Here is a 22,405-nt window from a genome sequence, read left to right as displayed (position 1 = left end):
TATTTTTACTAAGGTTGAAAATACCTTTACAATCTACCACATCCTTCTGTGGTTCCCTTGTTCTTCGTAATTTTTCTTCTTTTTTACATCTGTGTTTTGTCTTAATTGTTTTTTCCTCTTTCCTCTCTCTAAAAAAAGGTCTGCTTCTTCTTCACTACTCAAGATCTCATATCTATTACTCATAGGAGTATCATAATTATCTTGTTCATATGAAACATTTCTAGGTTTTGATTTGTTATCTGTCTTTTTCTTATTATTACCTACTACAGTCCAAGTAGACTCCTGATTATATTCTGGTTTCCTAAAATGTGTAGATTAATTCTCAAGGTAAGTGTTATATGGCCTTCTATAATCAGATTGATATGCCTTTGACTGATTAAATTGTGGCTTATTGTGATTAGTTTTGTTATAAAACCTCTCTCTAGGTTCTTTATGGGATCCTTTGTTTTCCCTAATACTGTCATTATAATCTCTCCTCTGGTTGCCCTCTTCTACAAATACATGATTATTTTCTTTTTTTGAGAATTTTTTTCTCTTTCCTTTCTTTATAATCATTAAGATCTCTTTTATATTTCTTTCTTTTTATTTCTTTAATATTCTCTTTAACATCATCAACTACCTTATTGATGTTCTTCCCTCTTTCTTTAAATTCTGCACTTTCACCAAACAGAGACATTTGCTCCTCAATTAAAATAATGTCTTCTCATGCACACTACAATGGTCTGACAGGCCAGCCTCCTTCTTTGTGTGGAGACTGGATGACACACTAATAGATAGCATGGTTACCCAAAATGAAATTAATAAATTACTCCAAGAATACTTCCAACTTAGCTGACAGCATGCCTTTAACAACCATATGGGGGGCGCATAAGTGTGTTCTTAGAGGGGAACTCATTAAATTAAAGGCCAAACCAATGAGGTCGAAAAGGGAAAGACTTAGTACACTACTTACCCAACTTTCACAGATTGAAATGTCACATAAACGAGACCCCCTAAACACATCCATCTTGGCTGAACTAGAACAAGCTAAAAAGAACGATTTAAATCACCTACAAGAGGAGCAACAAAGAAAAGCTCTCTTTCTGAAACAAGTATTTCATGACCAGAATAACAAAGCAGGGAAGTCATTAGCCAGCGCCATTGCTCGCCATAAACTTAACTCCTATATTCATGAGATTGCTGATACACAAGGTAGAACACAACACGACGCCAAAAACATTACTAAGGCCTTCAGGGAATACTATAATATTCTATATAACTTACACCCTAATACTCCGAACACCACTGAATTCCCAGATGGTGCACTTGGTGTTTCCGCTGCGCAGCAATACCTAGCCAGAGTAGAAACTCCATCACTTTCGGAGGAGGAAAAATCCTCCTTGGAAGAACCATTTACCCTTACAGAAATTTTAAACACTATTAAAGAACTGCATACAGGAAAGCCCTAGCCCAGATGGGCTAGGATCTAAGTATTACAAAACCTTTGCCCAAACTCTCGCCCCACACCTTCTAGCTATCTTTAACTCCACAGCTGAGATGGCTTCCCTCCCCGGTACTATGCTGGAAGCACATATAATTGTGCTCACGAAACCTGGCAAACCACCTACCAAACCCGAAAACTTTCGTCCAATCTCCCTGCTTAATTTGGATATAAAAATACTAGCCAAACTGCTTGCGAATAGACTTAACAAATTTTTACCCCAACTTATTTCTACTGATCAAGTCAGCTTTATCCCAAATAGAGAAGCGAGAGACAACACACTTAAAGTGTCACACTATCTGACACAGTCCACTCGCTACCCGAAGTACTAAAAGAATTTGAACAATATGGCCTAGTATCTAACTTTCATTTAAATCTCAACAAATCTGAACTTCTCAACATCAGTGAACCACATGAGATCTTCACCACCATTAAAAGTCGTTGCCCCATAAAAGTTGTAGGGAAAAAGATTCGCTACTTAGGCATCATCATCACCCCTTCCCCGGCGGGCCTAGTAGAAGCCAACTATAAAAAACTAAAAGAGGAAATCATAGCTGATTTGTCCAGCTGGAAAAAGAAACACATTTCCTGGCTGGGTCATATTAACATAGTCAAAATGAATATACTACCTAGAGTGCTATATTTGCTACAAACTATCCCAATCCCCCCAACTACCCCATATATCTAACACATACAACAGGCTATAGAAAAATATACATTGCAGGATATTAGGCCAAGAATCAATAGGAACACTATATACAAACCAAGATCGATGGGAGGGGTGAGCCTGCCTAACCTACATCTCTACAGACAGGCTATTACGCTACAACGAGCCGCCAAATGGAGCCAAAATCTGGCACATAAGGCTTGGATAGGACTGGACTCTGACATACTTAAATGTCATAATGTGGGCTCTCTGCTGTGGTCCCCACATAGACTTCGTCCACCTCAAATATCACTATACCCACTATTGAAAGAGACATTGGCCACATGGGATGGTGTTGCTGCTACGCAGAGCACCATCACAACCCCTATCTCACCTTTGGTATCGGTATACAACAACCCATCCCTAGGCTTCCCAGCACCAGCAAGGAACACAAAGAATAACCTACCCCTAAACAAACTAGCCATATACAATGCCATGAACCAAAATAACCTCAAAACCCAAATAGAACTTGAAGAGTGGATCCCTGACACTTTTTCATCCTGGTTTCGCTGTGCTCAACTGTATCATTACATTACTACACACAGGCATAGACCTTGGCTTCTCAGACCTCTCACACCATTTGAAACCCTATGCACACAAAACAAACTACCAAAACATCTTATCTCAATCCTATACAATATGCTGCAAAAACGCTGACCTTAAAAACCTTCCCCCGTATGTGCGGAGTTGGCACAGTGAGCTAGGGTTCGAATTAGAATCCGAAGACTGGGCCAAAATATTTTAAGACACCAAAAAATGCTCTGTATCTGCCAAATCCCAAGAAACGCAATATAAATTCCTGAGTAGGTGGTACCTCACCCCCCAAAGAATCAAAAAAATATACCCCAATTCAACAGACAGGTGTTGGAGGGGCTGTGGCAAAACGGGTACCATGTTACACATTTGGTGGGACTGCCCCAAAATAGGAGGATTCTGGAAGGAGATCTTTGACAAGATCAGCCAAAAACTAGACACAACGATCCACTCAAGCCCTGTGACTTTACTTTATCACGACCAACTAAAATGTTCTAATGCACATGATAAAGTACTTCTCACAATCATGCTGAATGGGGCTAAAGCCCTAATCCCCCAAAAATGGAAAACTGGCTAAAGCCCTAATCCCCCAAAAATGGAGATCACTAGTCTCATCACAGCTTGCTGATGGCATGGGAAGGAAACTCCATTAGCTGAATAGGTCGACAAAGGCCCGAAAGATGGGCCCGTGTTACCTATCAGAACCTTCCTTTCCCCCCCTTATTAGCACATACCTGACCCTTTGGCTTCATCCCCTTCCCCCTCTCCCCACCCCTCCTACCCCTCCCTTCCCCCCTTTATTATCATTTATTTCTCCATTATTTTAAGAGAGAATGTATATTACCAGAATGTTCAACATTTATTGTTCAGATTCAAAACATGTAAAAAGAAAAAGCAAGGTAAACCCACCGACAGAAATGGCAATGACAGAAGTCTGTTCCTCAGACTTCCCTCCAACCAACAGTGAGAGAAATTGGAATGCTTTTATATCACCTGTATCCATGGTCTAATTAAGCCTGACCGGCTAAACTCCTATTGTACACACATACCATTGCTGTTTGCGATTTTTGTTTGTTTGAATTTAAATAAAGATTTGCCTTATAAAATAAAAAAAAATGTCTTCATTAAGTGAACTCAGGTGTTTTTTTCTCTCATTTATTATTAACTGCATAAGTCTAACAGTGCAATATTCTAAAATGGAATTCCATCTGCTTAGAAATTCTATATTATCCAAACCAAAAGAGGGATTTTTTAAAATGTGTAAGCCTCTTTGTGTGATTTTATCTTTTAAATATCTTTCAAGTGTAATAATTTCAAGTTCAAACCTTATTTCTTTAGACATCAATTTTTCTAGTGATTTCATTGCATTTTCTAAATCATTATCAATATCAGGTGAATTATATTCAAAGAAGGATTCCATATTAGTGGATCTTTTCCTTCTAATGTCAAAAATTTACATAGATATAGTGCACAAAAAACAAGTGAATATAAAATAACAATACAAAAGATAAAAAAACAAATAGCAAAAAGAAATGTGAAGGTGCACAAAAAAGGATAAATGTCCCAGGGTAGGTAATCATGATGGTAATTTCACAGCAGGTGAATCTCAGGGAAAAGAGAAACACATATAGTGAAGTTCTGTGGTTCTGATTCATTCCTTGTGAAGCTGGGATATTGTTCTTTGCCTTGTGTACTTATATCTAGAGCTTGATCTTGAAGCTCTAGACAATGTGAGTTCTGTTTCTGGCTCTTCTAAAATATTTAAAACCACAGAACTTCACTATATGTGTTTCTCTTTTCCCTGATGTTCACCTGCTGTGAAATTACCATCGTGATTACCTACCCTGGGACATTTATCCTTTTTTTGTGCACCATCTCATTTGTTTTTGATATATGTATATATATATATATATATATATATATATATATATATATATATATATATATATATATATATATATATATATATATGTGATGTTGATTGGAGTAGCCGTGTTAGTCCAGAGATTTAGATATCAAAATAACAAGAGTACTGCATTGAGCAATGATACTTTTTTATTGGACTAACTAAATATTTATAAGATGACAAGCTTTCGGAAGAATTTTTTCAAGTCTGAAGCAATACTGACCAATTTGATGGAATTTACGTATGTGTATATATGTGTGTATATACAGTATGTATATGTGTGTATATATATATATATATATATATATGTGTGTCTGTATATATATATATATATATATGTATGTGTATATATATATATATATATATATAAAATGTGTGTGTGATTCATCCCACCATCACCCCCCCCCCCCCCGTGGGTGTCCAGAATTTTTAGGGAGGACACCTGGCAACCCTAACACACAGTGAGCAGCACATACCATCCCTGCTGGGCACCTCTCATATACACACAGTCAGTGAGCAGCATGTACCATCCCTGCTGGGCAGCATGTACCATCCCTCGATGTAACATGTAGGGGAATGTTACATTGAGTGAATCTGCCTCTTTTTGGCCCCACCTTTTTTGAAACCACACCCTTTGTGGCTCTGCCCACCAATGGCCGGTATTTTTTTGAGGAAAAGGTGGCAACCCTAATAACGAGGTTCTTTTCAGACTCGTAATACCTACGTTATGAAGAGTGCACAATGAAAATAATGCATGCACTATTTTGCGAACAGCCATTACGCAAAACTCGTAATCTAGCTCAGTGATTTGCAACCTTTTTTTTGCCGTGGCACACTTTTTTACATTAAAAAATCCTGTGGCACGTCTGTGGAAGACACCTAATATCCCCAACATAACACACTGGAGAGATTATATCACGCAATTATTGACCCTAGAGAAATATCATTTCATGCAGACCCAACAAATGGAATTCTATTCTAACATGAGGTTTCTCTGGGAGGATTATATAGCATCAACTTAATGACAGGATTGGGTCAGATTGGGCTCGAATAATCAACTCTGACTATATTGGGATATAGTAGAACTGTTAGCTTTTATAAAATTATATGTATGCGTTGCAGATTTGCATTTTTGTATTGATGAAAGTTAATTGTCTTCAAATGTATGACTTGACTCTGTATTGTTACTTTTCAACAAATAAAGGAAAAATGTAAAAAAAAAAAAAAAAAAATTCCTGTGGCACACCACCATCCCAAAATTTTACAAAATCACACATTGTAGCCTAATACAGGATATATATACAGTATATATATATATATATATATATATATATATATATATATATATATATATATATATATACACACTGTACTGTGCTGTCATGCCATGCCTCCTACAAACTATACATGACATATTGACATTCATTCACAAATAATCATAATGATTGTCTGTGAATGAATGTCAATTAAAAATCCAATTTATTGAAAAAATAAAGTTTAAAACAGATGATGCAGGGAAGCACCTTACAAAAAGAAAGATCTGAGCAGACAAAGCACTTGGCTTACGCGTTTTGGCTTAGTGAGCCGTAATCATAGCCTGGTGTGCTTAGCCTGATCTCACAATTTAAAAGGCAAGTCATTTTATTATTGGCTAATGTTCAAACCTGGTTAAAACAATTAATTGTCTGCTTCAAATGATTTTAACCTAACCTCTCCACAGAGATTATTCTAAGGGATTATAAAGTCTCTCAATTGTCTGTTGTGAAGTCAGAGATCAAGGACTTACAGTGTGAAATGGACAAATGTGTTATTGAGTCTCAGTTTGAAAAATTTTATGGTATATTAAGGAGTATGGTGGCTAAGAGTAAGAGTACTATAATGGATAATAAGCATACCAAATTTTTAAGAGACAGGTCAGATTACCAAACAAATTCAGTATATATTTGGAACAGGAAAAAGAGAGGAGAGTTTAGAAAGTTCCAAGATGGAGGTAACTCTAGGGGGAGGGGCCACAGACGCAGGGGAGGAAGAAGAAACAGTAACAACAAAAATGTTTCATTTTCAGGGAGTGATACTGAATACTCCTCAGATGAAGGGGCAACCCCTGTCTCTGTGGCTCCTCCCCCTACTGCACCCATTGTAGGGATTCTTAAGAGTACCAGCACCCCCTCTTTAGAACCAAAGGCAGTTAGACCTAAAGAAAGGGTTACTGTAGCTCAAGTTTCAGATTTAGATAAGGTTTTTCCACAGGCCCAGGATCAAGTAGACAACTTGGAGCAGGGGGACAAAACACCAGCGAGGTATCAGTTGAGAGGCCCCAGGCCTCAGACAAAGTACAAGTAAAACATAATGTTATTAATGTATCCTCTGTAGAGTTGAGTACTGATCAGAGGAATGTATTAGGTTATGGCTTAGGTTTTTCACCTACATGCAACTTTAATGTGTTTAATACACTTTTAGATGTTAACCGCTTAATACGTAATTTAACATTGAGAAAATATTATGGTAATCAAGATCTCACACCTGATGTTGAAAATGTACAGGTTGTTGCTGAAGAAAATAAACCATTAGGTTTTCATGAGGCTTGTGATGTAATATCTTTGCAAAATTTAGAATTTGAATCTATGCCAATGGGGGAAGAAACAAATGCTGGTACTAGATTCAAAAAGAAGTCCACATTCTATCCTGTACACAGTAGAGGGTCTGTATTAGAAACATTTCATCAGAGAGTTGAGAGAGATTTGGTTAAACTGGCCCAAGATATGGAGAGACCGACACAGAATTTAACAAACAAAGAAAGGAAGGCCCTAGCTGACTTACAAAACAATGATGATTTGGTAATACGTACAGCTGATAAGGGAGGATCAGTGGTGGTTATGGACAGGAAGGAGTACGTGGATGAGGCCTTACGCCAGCTCCAAAACCCCAATGATTATGAAGTTTTAAGGAGGGATCCTACCACTCAATTTGGAAGGGAGTTGAGACAGCTTTTGGACGATGGTAGGGACCAGGGCTTCATAGATCAACAAACTTGTGAATATCTTGATGTACAACATCCTATGATGCCGTGGTTCCACCATCTTCCAAAGGTGCATAAGTCACTAGATCAGATCCAGGGAAGGCCCATTGTGAGTGGGATTGGCTCTTTGCTAGAACACCTCTCGCAATGGGTCGATTCTATTCTCCAGCCACTGGTAGTATCACTGCCAGCCTATTTGAGAGATACCACACGTGATCAAAACACTGGAAAACATTCAATGGGAGGAAACTAGCGCATGGCTCACAGTTGATGCTGTAGCGCTGTACTCCTCCATACCCCATGAGAAGGGAATACAAGCAGTTGCCTTTTTCCTTGATATGTGTACAGATTACACATCTGAATTTCAAAGCTTCATAGTACGGACAGTTTCTTTTCTACTAACGCACAATTATTTTAAGCTTGAGGGGGTTTGCTATATCCAGAAGTGCGGCACTGCTATGGGTGCAAAGTTTGCACCATCATATGCAAATTTATATCTGGGCAGATGGGAGCGGTGCCGCATTTTTGGAGATGGCAACCCCTTCAAAGAAAACATTAGATTATATCGTCGATTTATTGATGATCTGCTGTTTATTTGGAGGGGAGACTGCAGGCTCATACCAGATTTTGTCAATTACCTCAATGACAATGACCTGGGTTTGCGGTTCACATTTGAAACTGATAGGATGAAAATCAATTTTCTTGATTTGACCCTCAGAGGAAAAGTTGGAGAGTCTATAGGGACGGGTGTGTACCGCAAACCCATCTCAGGTAACAATTTGTTACACGGGAGAAGCAGTCACCCCCGAAAAATAAGATATGCAATAGCTAAAGGACAATTCTCAAGAATCAGGAGAAATTGTTCTGATGATGGAGAATTTGAACTGGAAGCTGATGAACTAAGCAAAAGGTTAAGAGAAAGGAAATATCCTGAACGGGATATTAAAAAGGCAAGGGATACGGTTCAGTCGGTCCCTAGAGAGTCATTACTGTCCAGCAAACAACGGTCTACCAACAAGCAGTTTGAAGGGGTATACTTTGTCACACATTTTAGTGCTCAATACCAGTCAGTGTGGAATGTAATAAATAAACATTTTCCTATCCTAAGGGCCGATGATAATTTGGTAAATTTGGTTGAGAAAGGGATCAGGTGTTCATATAAAAAAGCACCACATTGGGCAATATATTGGCACCAACACAATTACGAAGGACAAATGTGTCAGCCAGTTCTTGGCTTAGACACCTGGGTATGTACAGGTATGGCAGTAGTCGATGTAAGCCATGCGATTATGTAACTCAAGATTTCAGTTCCTATGTGAATGGAAAGAAATACAGGATACAGTCCTGTGTCAATTGCAAATCAAGTTATGTGATCTAACTCATATCCTGCACACAGTGTCGGCTACAGTATGTAGGTTTAACGTCTAGAGACATGAGGAGCAGGATAAGGGAGCATTTATCTACCATAAATGTGGGCAAGTCAACCACCCCTTTGGTACAGCACTTTCTGGTTAAACATGGAGGTCACCTTAACACCTTTCAATGGTGTATTATTGAAAAGGTAGTGTTGCCATCAAGGGGTGGGGACCTGGACCACATTTTGGCAAAAAGGGAGATCTTTTGGATCTTTCAATTGGAAACACGAATAACTAAGGGCTTGAATTCAAAATACGATATGATAAACTTTTGGGAATAAATACAACCTGCCCCATTTGATATCTGATAATTTGTTATTGAGTGCAAGGTTATGACAGATGTACCCATCGCTTACCCATTTCCCCCTTTTTTAATCATTATTCATCAATCATTATTATCTTTTTTCATCTTCATGATTTTACATGTATACATTTTCAAAATTGTTCTATCATGCAGTTTTCACAAACAATAACTCCCTCAATGGTCCCAATTTGGTATGGGGCATAAATAAGTATCATTAATTATGAAGTGTCTAATTTTATATATTTTTTGAATATTGGCAAATACTTGCTTGAGAGTGAGCACTGACATTAGATTGATTATGTTATACTCAGGCCAATCAATCCATATAAGGATGTAAGTTTACTCACATATTTGTCAGTTTAAGGTAATCCTAATAATGGGAAATTATATATAATACATAAAAACTAAAAGTTTGATGTAAACTTATTAATCATGCTTGTATAGTATTAATCAGTTCATTATATCTCTTTAAAAGTTACCAGTGCACAGATAGTTTAGAATTATATTCACTAATATGTGTTAATTACTAATGGTTGTGCAATAAGAATGTATTACTCTCTGTGGAGAGGTTAGGGTTAAAATCATTTGAAGCAGACAATTAATTGTTTTAACCAGGTTTGAACATTAGCCAATAATAAAATGACTTGCCTTTTAAATTGTGAGATCAGGCTAAGCACACCAGGCTATGATTACAGCTCACTAAGCCGAAACGCGTAAGCCAAGTGCTTTGTCTGCTCAGATCTTTCTTTTTGTAAGGTGCTTCCCTGCATCATCTGTTTTAAACTTTATTTCTTTCATGTAATTAGCAAGAGTCCATGAGCTAGTGACGTATGGGATATACATTCCTAACAGGAGGGGCAAAGTTTCCCAAACCTTAAAATGCCTATAAATACACCCCTCACCACACCCACAATTCAGTTTTACAAACTTTGCCTCCGATGGAGGTGGTGAAGTAAGTTTGTGCTAGATTCTACGTTGATATGCGCTCCGCAGCAAGTTGGAGCCCGGTTTTCCTCTCAGCGTGCAGTGAATGTCAGAGGGATGTGAGGAGAGTATTGCCTATTTGAATGCAGTGATCTCCTTCTACGGGGTCTATTTCATAGGTTCTCTGTTATCGGTCGTAGAGATTCATCTCTTACCTCCCTTTTCAGATCGACGATATACTCTTATATATACCATTACCTCTGCTGATTCTCGTTTCAGTACTGGTTTGGCTTTCTACAAACATGTAGATGAGTGTCCTGGGGTAAGTAAATCTTATTTTCTGTGACACTCTAAGCTATGGTTGGGCACTTTGTTTATAAAGTTCTAAATATATGTATTCAAACATTTATTTGCCTTGACTCAGAATGTTCAACTTTCCTTATTTTTCAGACAGTCAGTTTCATATTTGGGATAATGCATTTGAATTAATCATTTTTTCTTACCTTCAAAAATTTGACTCTTTTTTTCCTGTGGGCTGTTAGGCTCGCGGGGGCTGAAAATGCTTCATTTTATTGCGTCATTCTTGGCGCTGACTTTTTTGGCGCAAAAATTCTTTTCCGTTTCCGGCGTCATACGTGTCGCCGGAAGTTGCGTCATTTTTTTACGTTATTTTGCGCCAAAAATGTTGGTGTTCCGGATGTGGCGTCATTTTTGGCGCCAAAAGCATTTAGGCGCCAAATAATGTGGGCGTCTTATTTGGCGCTAAAAAATAAGGGCGTCGCTTTTGTCTCCACATTATTTAAGTCTTATTTTTTCAGTGCTTCTGGTTGCTAGAAGCTTGTTCTTTGGCATTTTTTCCCATTCCTGAAACTGTCATTTAAGGAATTTGATCAATTTTGCTTTATATGTTGTTTTTTCTCTTACATATTGCAAGATGTCTCACGTTGCATCTGAGTCAGAAGATACTACAGGAAAATCGCTGTCTACTGCTGGAGCTACCAAGCTAAGTGTATCTGCTATAATTTTTGGTATCTGTTTCTCCAGCTGTTGTTTGTATTGCATGTCATGACAAACTTATTAATGCAGATAAAATTTCCTTTAGTACTGTTACATTACCTGTTGCTGTTCCGTCAACATCTAATTTTCAGAGTGTTCCTGATAAACATAAGAGATTTTATTTTTTAAATCCATTAAGAAGGCTATGTCTGTTATTTCTCCTTCTAGTTTACATAAAAGTCTTTTAAAACTTCTCTTTTTTCAGATGAATTTTTAAATGAACATCATCATTCTGATACTGATAATGGTTCTTCTGGTTCAGAGGTTTCTGTCTCAGAGGTTGATGCTGATAAATCTTTGTATTTGTTCAAGATGGAATTTATTCGTTCTTTATTTAAAGAAGTATTAATTGCATTAGAAATAGAGGATTCTGGTCCTCTTGATTCTAAATCTAAACGTTTAAATAAGGTTTTTAAATCTCCTGTAGTTATTCCAGAAGTGTTTAATCTCCCTGATGCTATTTCTGAAGTAATTTCCAGGGAATGGAATCATTTGGATAATTCTTTTACTCCTTCTAAACGTTTAAGCAATTATATCCTGTGCCATCTGACAGATTAGAGTTTTTTTGGGACAAAATCCCTAAGGTTATGGGGCTGTCTCTACTCCTGCTAAATGTGCTACTATTCCTACGGCAGATAGTAATTCATTTAAGGATCCTTTAGATAGGAAAATTGAATCCTTTCTAAGAAAAGCTTACTTATGTTCAGGTAATCTTCTTAGACTTGCTATATTTTTAGCGGATGTTGCTGCAGCTTCAACTTTTTGGTTAGAAGCTTTAGCGCAACAAGTAACAGATCATAATTTTATAGCATTATTATTATTCTATAACATGCTAATAATTTTATTGGTGATACCATCTTTTGATATCATTAGAGTTGATGTCAGGTATATGTCTCTAGCTATTTTAGCTAGAAAAGCTTTATGGATTAAACTTGGAATACTGATATGTCTTCTAAGTCAACTTTGCTTTCCCTTTCTTTCCAGGGTAATAAATTATTATTTCAACTGTTTCTGGAAGGAAGGGAACTTTTTTTCCAAAGGATAAAAAATCTAAGGTAAATTTAGTTCTAATAATCATTTCGTTCCTTTCCTCACAATAAGGAACAAAAGCCTGATCCTTCATTCTCAGGAGCGGTATCAGTTTGGAAACTATTTCCAGTTTGGAATATATCCAAGCCTTTTAGAAAACCTATAGCCAGCTCCTAAGTACCCATGAAGGTGCGGACCTTATTCCAGCTCAGCTGGTATGGGGCAGATTACGTTTTCTTCAAAGAAATTTTGATCAATTCCGTTCTCAATTTCTGGTTTCAGAACATTGTTTCAGAAAGGTACAGAATTGGCTTCAGTTAAGGCCTCCTGCTAAGAGATTTTTTTCTTTCCCGTGTCCCAGTTAACACAGCAAAGGCTCAGCATTTCTGAAATGTGTTTCAGATCTAGAGTTGGCTGGAGTAATTATGCCAGTTCCTTTTCTGGAACAGGGGCTTGGGTTTTATTTTATCTCTTCATTGTACCAAAGAAGGTCAATTCCTTCAGACCAGTTCCGGATCTATCAATATTGAATCGTTATGTAAGGATACCAACATTCAAGATGGTTACTGTAGGACTGTCCTGCCTTTTGTTTAGCAAGGGCATTATATGTCTACAATAGATTTACAGGATGTGTATCTACATATTCCGATTCATCCAGATCACTTTTAGTGTCTGAGATTCTCTTTTTAGACAAGCATTACCAGTTTTGTGGCTCTACCGTTTGGCCTAGCCTCAGTTCCAAGAATTTTTTTCAAAGGTTCTCGGTGCCCTTCTTTCTGTAATCAGAGAACAGGGTTTTTTGGTATTTCCTTATTGGACAATATCTGGGTACTTGCTCAGTCTTCTCATTTTCGAAGAATCTCATACGAATCGACTTGTGTTGTTTCTTCAAGTTCATGGTTGGAGGATCAATTTACAAATCAGTTCATTGATTCCTCAGACAAGTGTAACCTTTTTAGGTTTCTAGAATAGATTCAGTGTCTATGACTCTGTCCTTGTCAGACAAGAGAAGTTTAACATTGATTTCAGCTTGTCAAAACCTTCAGTCACAATCATTCCCTTTGGTAGCCTTATGCATGGAAATTTTAGGTCTTAGGACTGCCGCATCAGATGTGATTTCCTTTGCTCGTTTTCACATGCGACCTCTTCAGCTCTGTATGCTGAACCAATGGTGCAGGGATTACTCAAAGATATCTCAATTAATATCTTTAAACCGATTATACGACACTCTCTGACATGGTGGGCAGATCACCATCGTTTAGTTCAGGGGGCTTCTTTGTTCTTCCGACCTGGACTATAATCTCAACAGATGCAAGTCTTACAGGTTGGGGAGCTGTGTGGGGGTATCTGACGGCACAAGGGGTTTGGGAATCTCAGGAGGTGAGATTTCCGATCAATATTTTGGAACTCCGTGCAATTTCAGAGCTCTTCAGTCTTGGCCTCTTCTGAAGAGAGAGTTGTTCATTTGTTTTCAGATAGACAATGTCACAACTGTGGCATACATCAATCATCAAGGAGGAACTCACAGTCCTCTGGCTATGAAAGAAGTATCTCGAATTTTGGTTTGGGCGGAATCCAGCTCCTGTCTAATCTCTGCGGTTCATATCCCAGGTATGGACAATTGGAAAGCGGATTATCTCAGTCGCCAAACGTTGCACCTGGGCGAATGGTCTTCACCCAGAGGTATTTCCTCAGATTGTTCAAATGTGGGAACTCTCAGAAATAGATCTGATGGCTTCTCATCTAAACAAGAAACTTCCCTGGTATCTGTCCGGATCCAGGGATCCTCGGGCGGAGGCAGTGGATGCATTATCTCTTCCTTACAAGTGTCATCCTGCCTATATCTTTCCGCCTCTAGTTCTTCTTCCAAGGGTATTCTCTAATATTCTAAAGGAATGCTCGTTTGTCCTGCTGGTAGCTCCAGCATGGCCTCACAGGTTTTGGTATGCGGATCTTGTCCGGATGGCCTCTTGCCAGCTGTGGACTCTTCCGTTAAGACCAGTCTTTCTGTCTCAAGGTTCTTTTTTCCATCAGGATCTCAAAACCTTAATTTTAAGGTGTGGAGTTTGAACGCTTGATTCTTGGTCAAAGAGGTTTCTCTGACTCTGTGATTGATACTATGTGACAGGCTCGTAAATCTGTATCTAGAGAGATATATTATAGAGTCTGGAAGACTTATATTTCTTCAGGATGGTTTAGATAAAGGTTTGTCCGCAAGTTTCTTGAAAGACAAATCTCTGCTCTTTCTGTTCTTTTTCACAGAAGGATTGCTAATCTTCCTGATATTCATTGTTTTGTACAAGCTTTGGTTCGTATAAAACCTGTCATTAAGTCAATTTCTCCTCTTTGGAGTTTGAATTTGGTTCTGGGGGCTCTTCAAGCTTCTCCTTTTGAACCCATGCATTCTTTGGTCGTTATATTACTTTCTTGGAAAGTTTTGTTTCTTTTGGCCATCTCTTCTGCCAGAAGAGTCTCTGAATTATCTACTCTTTTTTGTGAGTCTCCTTTTCTGATTTTGCATCAGGATAAGGCGGTGCTGCGAACTTCTTTTGAATTTTTTACCTAAGGTTGTGAATTCTAACAACATTAGTAGAGAATTTGTGGTTCCTTCATTATGTCCTAATCCTATGAATTCTAAGGAGAAATCATTGCATTCTTTGGATGCTGTTAGAGCTTTGTAATATTATGTTGAAGCTACTAAGTCTTTCCGAAAGACTTCTAGTCTATTTGTCATCTTTTCCGGTTCTAGAAAAGACCAGAAAGCTTCTGCCATTTCTTTGGCATCTTGGTTGAAATCTTTATTTCATCATGCCTATGTTGAGTCGGGTAACACTCCGCCTCAAAGGATTACAGCTCATTCTACTAGGTCAGTTTCTACTTCCTGGGCGTTTAAGAATGAAGCTTCGGTTGATCAGATTTGCAAAACAGCAACTTGGTCCTCTTTGCATACTTTTACTAAATTCTACCATTTTGATGTGTTTTCTTCTTCTGAAGCAGTTTTTGGTAGAAACGTACTTCAGGCAGTGGTTTCAGTTTGAATCTTCTGCTTATGTTTTTTCATTAAAACTTTATTCTGGGTGTGGATTATTTTCAGCAGGAATTGGCTGTCTTTATTTTATCCCTCCCTCTCTAGTGACTCTTGTGTGGAAAGATCCACATCTTGGGTAATCATTATCCCATACGTCACTAGCTCATGGACTCTTGCTAATTACATGAAAGAAAACATAATTTATGTAAGAACTTACCTGATAAATTCATTTCTTTCATATTAGCAAGAGTCCATGAGGCCCGCCCTTTTTTGTGGTGGTTTTGATTTTTTTGTATAAAGCACAATTATTCCAATTCCTTATTTTATATGTTTTCGCACTTTTTTCTTATCACCCCACTTCTTGGCTATTCGTTAAACTGAATTGTGGGTGTGGTGAGGGGTGTATTTATAGGCATTTTAAGGTTTGGGAAACTTTGCCCCTCCTGGTAGGAATGTATATCCCATACGTCACTAGCTCATGGACTCTTGCTAATATGAAAGAAATGAATTTATCAGGTAAGTTCTTACATAAATTATGTTTTTTTCAATAAATTGGATTTTTAACTTACTGGAGTGGATCAACCTTTTTTCTGCTATATTGTCTTTTGCTCAGCAGATCCAATAATCCAGTTAGATGTACGGAACAGTGCTTTGCCAGTACCTGACGACTTCCCCACATTGGCTACAGATTGCAAGCGCCAAGGAGTGACGTCACTGACAAGTGCCGAGGAACTGGACACAGACCGACAAACACACATCGGAGACACGCTGGTATAGAGGGTGAGTGAGATAGGGAGCACGGCTCTCTTCGCACTGCAGGATTAGCGGAGGTCCTCCCACCACATTGGAAGCGTGAGTCTGCCACAAGTGTTGTTGTTTTTTGTCATTTTCTGTTAAATGCCTTTGATGGAGCGTTTGGAGGGTGCACATGAACTGTGAATTTATTTTGTCTATGGGAGATCAACTTGATTGAAATCACACACTATCTCTTGTTCTTTCAATGAATGTCAATGTCATGGTTGTAAATGATGCCTAATGAGCCTGTCACATACCTACCAATATTTCAAAATTTGAAAGAGGGACACCCCCGCACTGTTGTCAGTCTGCCGCGGCACACCTGAGGATCTCTCACGGCACACTAGTGTGCCACGGCACACTGGTTGAAAAACACTGATCTAGCTGATCCTTTTTTAGCATATTGAGAAAATCTTACATCTTAATAACCATGGGTCAGCATATGATAGGTCCCTATGGTCCCCTCATATTAGATACCAACAGCACAGTTTAGTAGTCTAGGATAATTGACAATGCTATGAATACTTATACTGACATTTTGTTGACATCCCTAACCTATGTATTTTTAACTGACCATTTAACCTGTGTTATCATAACAACATGATGTTCTAATTGCATTTTTTTATTTTCATTTCTAGACTGTTTTCACTTTATTTATTTTAATTATACTTAATCTATTTCTCATGCATATAATCTCCTTTCTTTCCCTTTATATACTGTATATATGAAATTACCTAATTGTCAATTATAAGATGAATTTGTTATCCAAACTTATGTTATCTGATTAATAAAACATTGACATTTTGACACTATAATACAATGTAAAATTTTACGTATTCTGGAATCACTCCATATGGAGCACATTACCTTCTAAAGACCACATGATAATTATAAATGGGTAACACCATAACCTTTTATTCAGTAAATATGTTCTCCATATGGAAGGGATATCACCATTGGATGATATAATATGAATGCTAACTGGTCACACCAATGAATATAACCCAGTATCTTAAGAATCTATGTAGCCTCCGATGAAGCACATGTGTGCATGTGCGAAACTCGTCAGGCAACACTGACTGTGACCCGTAGCCTTATCCAGCTTGGACTTGTCCAATAAACCCTTTATTTGTTCATAGATTCTCCTTGTTCAAGTGTGACTATTTTCTGCTTTATTATTTTATACTACTATGGTTGTAAATACCGTTTTTTCGTCCGCTGAACTATTTACTGAACTTTTTTCCTATATGTGAGGAGCCTCCCCCCTACCTCCTACCAATAGCCTATCATCATCGTACTTAACTGGTGACGCACCAGGAAGCCTTCAACCAGCAATACGCTCACTGCGATCAGCACGCCCACCAGAGGACATACAGACCGGACCTGCTCCAGAGGATTTTGCTCGTTTGGAACAGAAGTCCGAAGTAATCCTGGCATCCCACTGATCACCCAGCACTTTGTGGAAAGTGGCAGCAGTAATAAGTAGCTTGATTCACCTACAGGTATCGGATTATACCGTCACCTTGCAGAGTTCCTACACACATAGGCAGAAGCGGAGGTATGCTTGGGGGAGAGGATAAAGGACACCCCATTACTACTTATGATTTCCAGTCCAAGATTACTATAATTTTCTGGTACTAAAATAATCCGTATATATTTGATCTTTGTTTCACTTTGTTAGCGAGATTACGGATTAGATCGGGGACTCCTGTATTATAATTACCTATGATACATATCTATTTACTGGGAACACACAGTTCCTATAGCCTGCAATGTAAAGGCACTTTTCAGTGCCCACTACCACTGCCCAAAACTGCCTAGTGCAGTTGTTTTTTATTTTAAAAAATTCAATTTTTTTAATAAAAACTAAAATGCCCACTATTTTGAGGGCATTTGGGGAACTTTTAGAATCAAATGTATTATTGTATTTTTTTTTTTATGATCAGCTATTTTTATTAACAGTCATTGACAAAACTTGAAATATATGCATACCCGCTGCTACTTGTGGTAGTTCTTTTTACGTATGACAATACAATGTAAATGTTAAGGCTTTATAAAGTTAGTGGTGTGAAGAGTCCATGTGATGGCAAGGTAGCTGTGCATCTATGTCTGTAATGGTCTTATTAAACATCATATTGCTTTACATATCAGACTTGTTACAGAAATCTACAGCAGAGTAGGTTTTTTATGGTTCAATTCACAAAGAAACAATAAAAGCTCTTGATGAAATCCAAAAAAACAGCAAGGTAAGTGCTGGGAATGCTTCCTGAGGAAAAACATCACAGATCACCTTTAATGCTGACCAAACAGAAATACAGAACTAGTCAAACCAAGCTTAAAACCATTTGTAAAAAATGGCATCAGGGAAACTCTGTTACCAAATTGAGACCAGACAATATCATTTTTTAAACCTTTTAAAAACACATGTGAATATGAATATTAAGTTTATAAATCTTTATTAGGTTTAATTCCTCAAAAACCGATTACTTCCATATAACTGTAATGCAGTATTCAAAAGGATAACTTTTTACTTGTGAAATGTTTTATGCTGTTTTTTCCCCTTGTCCTTTCGGAAAAACAAATTTAAACATGAAACTCTATATGGACTTGATTTTAGATTACATTTGGGAAATACTATAAATGTAGACTGAAGAGTGGGCAGATGTAGCCTACTCAAAAACAAAGTATCTCCATAATGCACTATAAGCCCTCTTAAAACAATGTGTAGTTTACTTCAAATCATTCAATTGAAGAAGAAAAAAAAAGTATTCATAAGGCTTATGCACAATGTGCCATGGTTTGTATAGCAGCCTCATTTGCAATATACTATCTATTTTATCTGCTGTATATTACTCTGCAAGGCCAGGTGAGCACAGAAAAATAAAAAAGACCAAAATCTGAAGTTTTTGAAAAAGTTAAGAAATTGGTTAGAAAAGGCAGACAAGATGCATACATTAAAAATGTGGAAACAGGACTTATCTAAGACCTCTGGAACTTATGCTATGAAGAAGGGACATTTTGTGTGTGTGCATTTAAAGGCTCTCTTGCTTTTTTTTTTTTTAAAGAGGTATCAAACATTCCTAGAGTTTACCATGATCAGAAACATTCCTTGAGATTACCATAATGAGAAACATTTTTTTTTTTTTTGCTGTGATGTCAAGTGGTAATAAATCAAATCCTGATGATCATCCATTGACTATAGTCTTATAACTCATAACAATCCCCAAATTACATTTCTTTCAACCCACAAAAGGGGATTGAGCAAACGCAAAAACAAACCTGTAATATTTTATTAAAAGTGAAGATGTGTGGAAGGATGGAAAAGTGGCATGATACATTGCAAAGCATTTTTTGCCTTTTTACCAAAGGACTTCTTTTTCCAATAGTAGGAGCACTTAAAACTGAGCACCTGGAAGACATACCACTGAACCTGTATGTCTAAATAGCAATTTTGGGTTAATATTCTAAAGAACATTGTGGGAAGTGCTTACATAGGGAGATGTCATTCCTTGTACCAAAGTTAGGCCATTTTCTTGTATTTTTTTCTTTATGCCCCACGTTTTCATGCTTCAAATGTCTTCTCACCACATGGTGTAGCCGCTGTCTGAGCCGCCCATGAAGTAATTGCCCTTTCTCTGCGAGACTTTGACATTTGTACCTTGCATGGCAGCCAGCTGTGCTGCATTTGGAGGGCAGCCAGGACGAGGTGGTGGCATAGCTGGATTACTCCCAGCCCCAAACCTAGCACTAGCATCAAACCCTCCTTCAACAAGAAAAGTGGAACCAGGAGGGTACACTGGCCCAACGGGATACTACGCCATTGGCATGGAAGAGGTCATTGGGGCAACCTGCATTGGCTGAGTCATTGGTAGATACATAGAGGTTCCAGGATAAGCTGAAAAGAGTTGACCCATATTGGCAGCAGCTTGGTTGACATAACCTTGGCGATATAGCTCAGAATATGCAGGAGAAGCATCTGTGTAGGGAGGAGCCTGTTGAAGGTGCATGCCTGGTGGGTACACAGATTGTTGATTGGGAGCCTGGTTTGGATAGGCTGGGGAAGAAGGATATTGTCCTTTGTTATTCATGGCACTAGATCTCGATGATGTTGCTGTCTCAGTGTTTTTCTCTGTTGTTGTGAGTGATCTATTGTATTTTTTTTAAAGGGACAATAAACCCAATTTTTTTCTTTCACGATTCAGATGGAGAATACCATTTTAAACAATTTTCTAATTTACTTCTATTATCTAATTTGCTTCATTCTCTTGATATTCTTTCCTGAAAAGCATATCTAGATAGGCTCAGTAGCTTCTGATTGGTGGCTGCACATAAAAGTAATAGAAGTAAGTAGGAATGTTGGTTAAAATTGTATTTTCTATCTGAATCATGAAAGTAATTTTTGGGTTTAATGTCCCTTTAAACACCATTTGAGCACAGTGTATTTGTTCTGATAAAGGGGATTGTGTATTCCCCACTTTTGGTGAAAATCCTGTGATGTTGCTGGAGGCAGGAGGGTGGATTCATTGTTGGGATCATATATATGTTGTGTTATATGAAAAGGAGAGAAGGTTAGTACTCCCCTTGAAAAGGATGGAAGAGGTCCTAGTGGCCTTTACAACACATACGTGTCAGACTATTGCGGAGTGACATTAGATAATATCTTTTTTTTATATATATATATATATATATATATATATATATATATATATATATATATATATATATACACAGTATATATATATATATATAAATATATATATATATATATATATATATATACACACACACACACACATACCTATATATAAGATAAAATAATTAATTTGTAGATAAAACTGGCTAATGTAAGTCAAATTCTAAAATCAGAATTTTCAGCCCAAAACCCTCTCTACATCCAATACACAGACTGCCTGCTGTAACCAGATACACATTACAGGCCAGAATTTCTCAATTATCCACTTCAAAGGAAGCCTGTATAAGGAGTTTTGCTATATGAAGGAGTGGACGGTCTGTCTGCAAGGATAATGGAATATACAAACATTTTAAGAGGATGTAGTTCTTATCATCTAGGTGTTAAAATGTCCCATACTGAGTTCAAATACACGAACTTCAGACGTGACGTCTCCAGGGAATAGCAAAGAAATCTACTTTGAAACAAATGTATGGTTGAAAGCATAAGATTGAAACTTTAAAACTTAATTTCTCATGTAAGGTGTATCCAGTCCACAGATTCATCCATTACTTGTGGGATATTCTCCTTCCCAACAGGAAGCTGCAAAAGGATCTCCCACAGCAGAGCTGTCTATATAGCTCCTCCCCTAACTGCCACCTCCAGTCATTCTCTTGCAGCTCTCGACAAGGGAAGTATCAAGAGAGATGTGGTGAATTAGTGTAGTTTATCTTCAATCAAAAGTTTGTTATTTTTAAACGGTACCGGCGTTGTACTGTTTTTACCTCAGGCAGAAATTAGAAGAAGAGTTTTGCCTGAGGTTTTTGATGATCTTAGCAGGTTGTAACTAAGATCCACTGCTGTTCTGACACATAACTGAAGAGTATGGGAAAACTTCAGCTGGAGGAACGGCCTGCAGAATTAACTGCCCTGAGGTATGTTCAGTATATTTTTTTCTAGAGAGATGATAAGGTCTGGAAAATGCTGACAGTGCCTGACATATTTAAGGTAAGCCTGATTGCAGTGATTTAACAAACGACTGGCATCATGCTTGAAGTAAAGGGTAATATTCATGTTACTTGCTCTTATGGCTTAGTATGTTAAACGTTTACATAATTTATAAAGAACGTTTTTTTTACTAAGGGTGATAAATCTTTATTTGGGACCTAGTTTTCCACATGGCTGACTAGATTTCTCTTAGGAGTAGTTATTTTTGGCCCTTTCACTTTGACTGCATGGTGGGAGGGGCCTATTTTCGCGCTCTAATTGCGCAGTACTTTTACATTCTGAAACATCCAGCTTCCCTGAAGGAGTCCCCTGACATATTGGACCTCTGTAAAGGGTTTTTTGTGCCTACAAAAGTCGTTTTATGGGAAGGTAGGAGCCACAGTAGAGCTGTGGCAGTTTGCTTGTGACTGTTATAACGGTTTTACCGTTTTTTTGCTTCGTATTTGAACCTAAGGGGTTAATCATCCATTTGCAAGTGGGTGCAATGCTATTTCAGTCTATTATACACACTGTAAAAATTTTGTAGAGTTAA

The 22,405-nt window shown here is 37.8% G+C and overlaps 2 pseudogenes; one reads left to right on the top strand and one right to left on the bottom strand.

Annotated features, from left to right (window-relative positions):
- Window positions 1-19,711: 19,711 nt before the first annotated feature.
- Window positions 19,712-20,336, bottom strand: LOC128652078 (DAZ-associated protein 2-like; annotated as a pseudogene).
- Window positions 20,337-20,741: 405 nt separating this feature from the next.
- LOC128654803 (uncharacterized) lies at window positions 20,742-20,862 on the top strand (annotated as a pseudogene).
- Window positions 20,863-22,405: the final 1,543 nt, after the last annotated feature.

Source organism: Bombina bombina, chromosome 3 (genome assembly GCF_027579735.1).
Source record: "Bombina bombina isolate aBomBom1 chromosome 3, aBomBom1.pri, whole genome shotgun sequence".
Lineage (NCBI taxonomy): Eukaryota > Metazoa > Chordata > Amphibia > Anura > Bombinatoridae > Bombina > Bombina bombina.
This window is presented reverse-complemented; position numbering and strand designations above follow the sequence as displayed.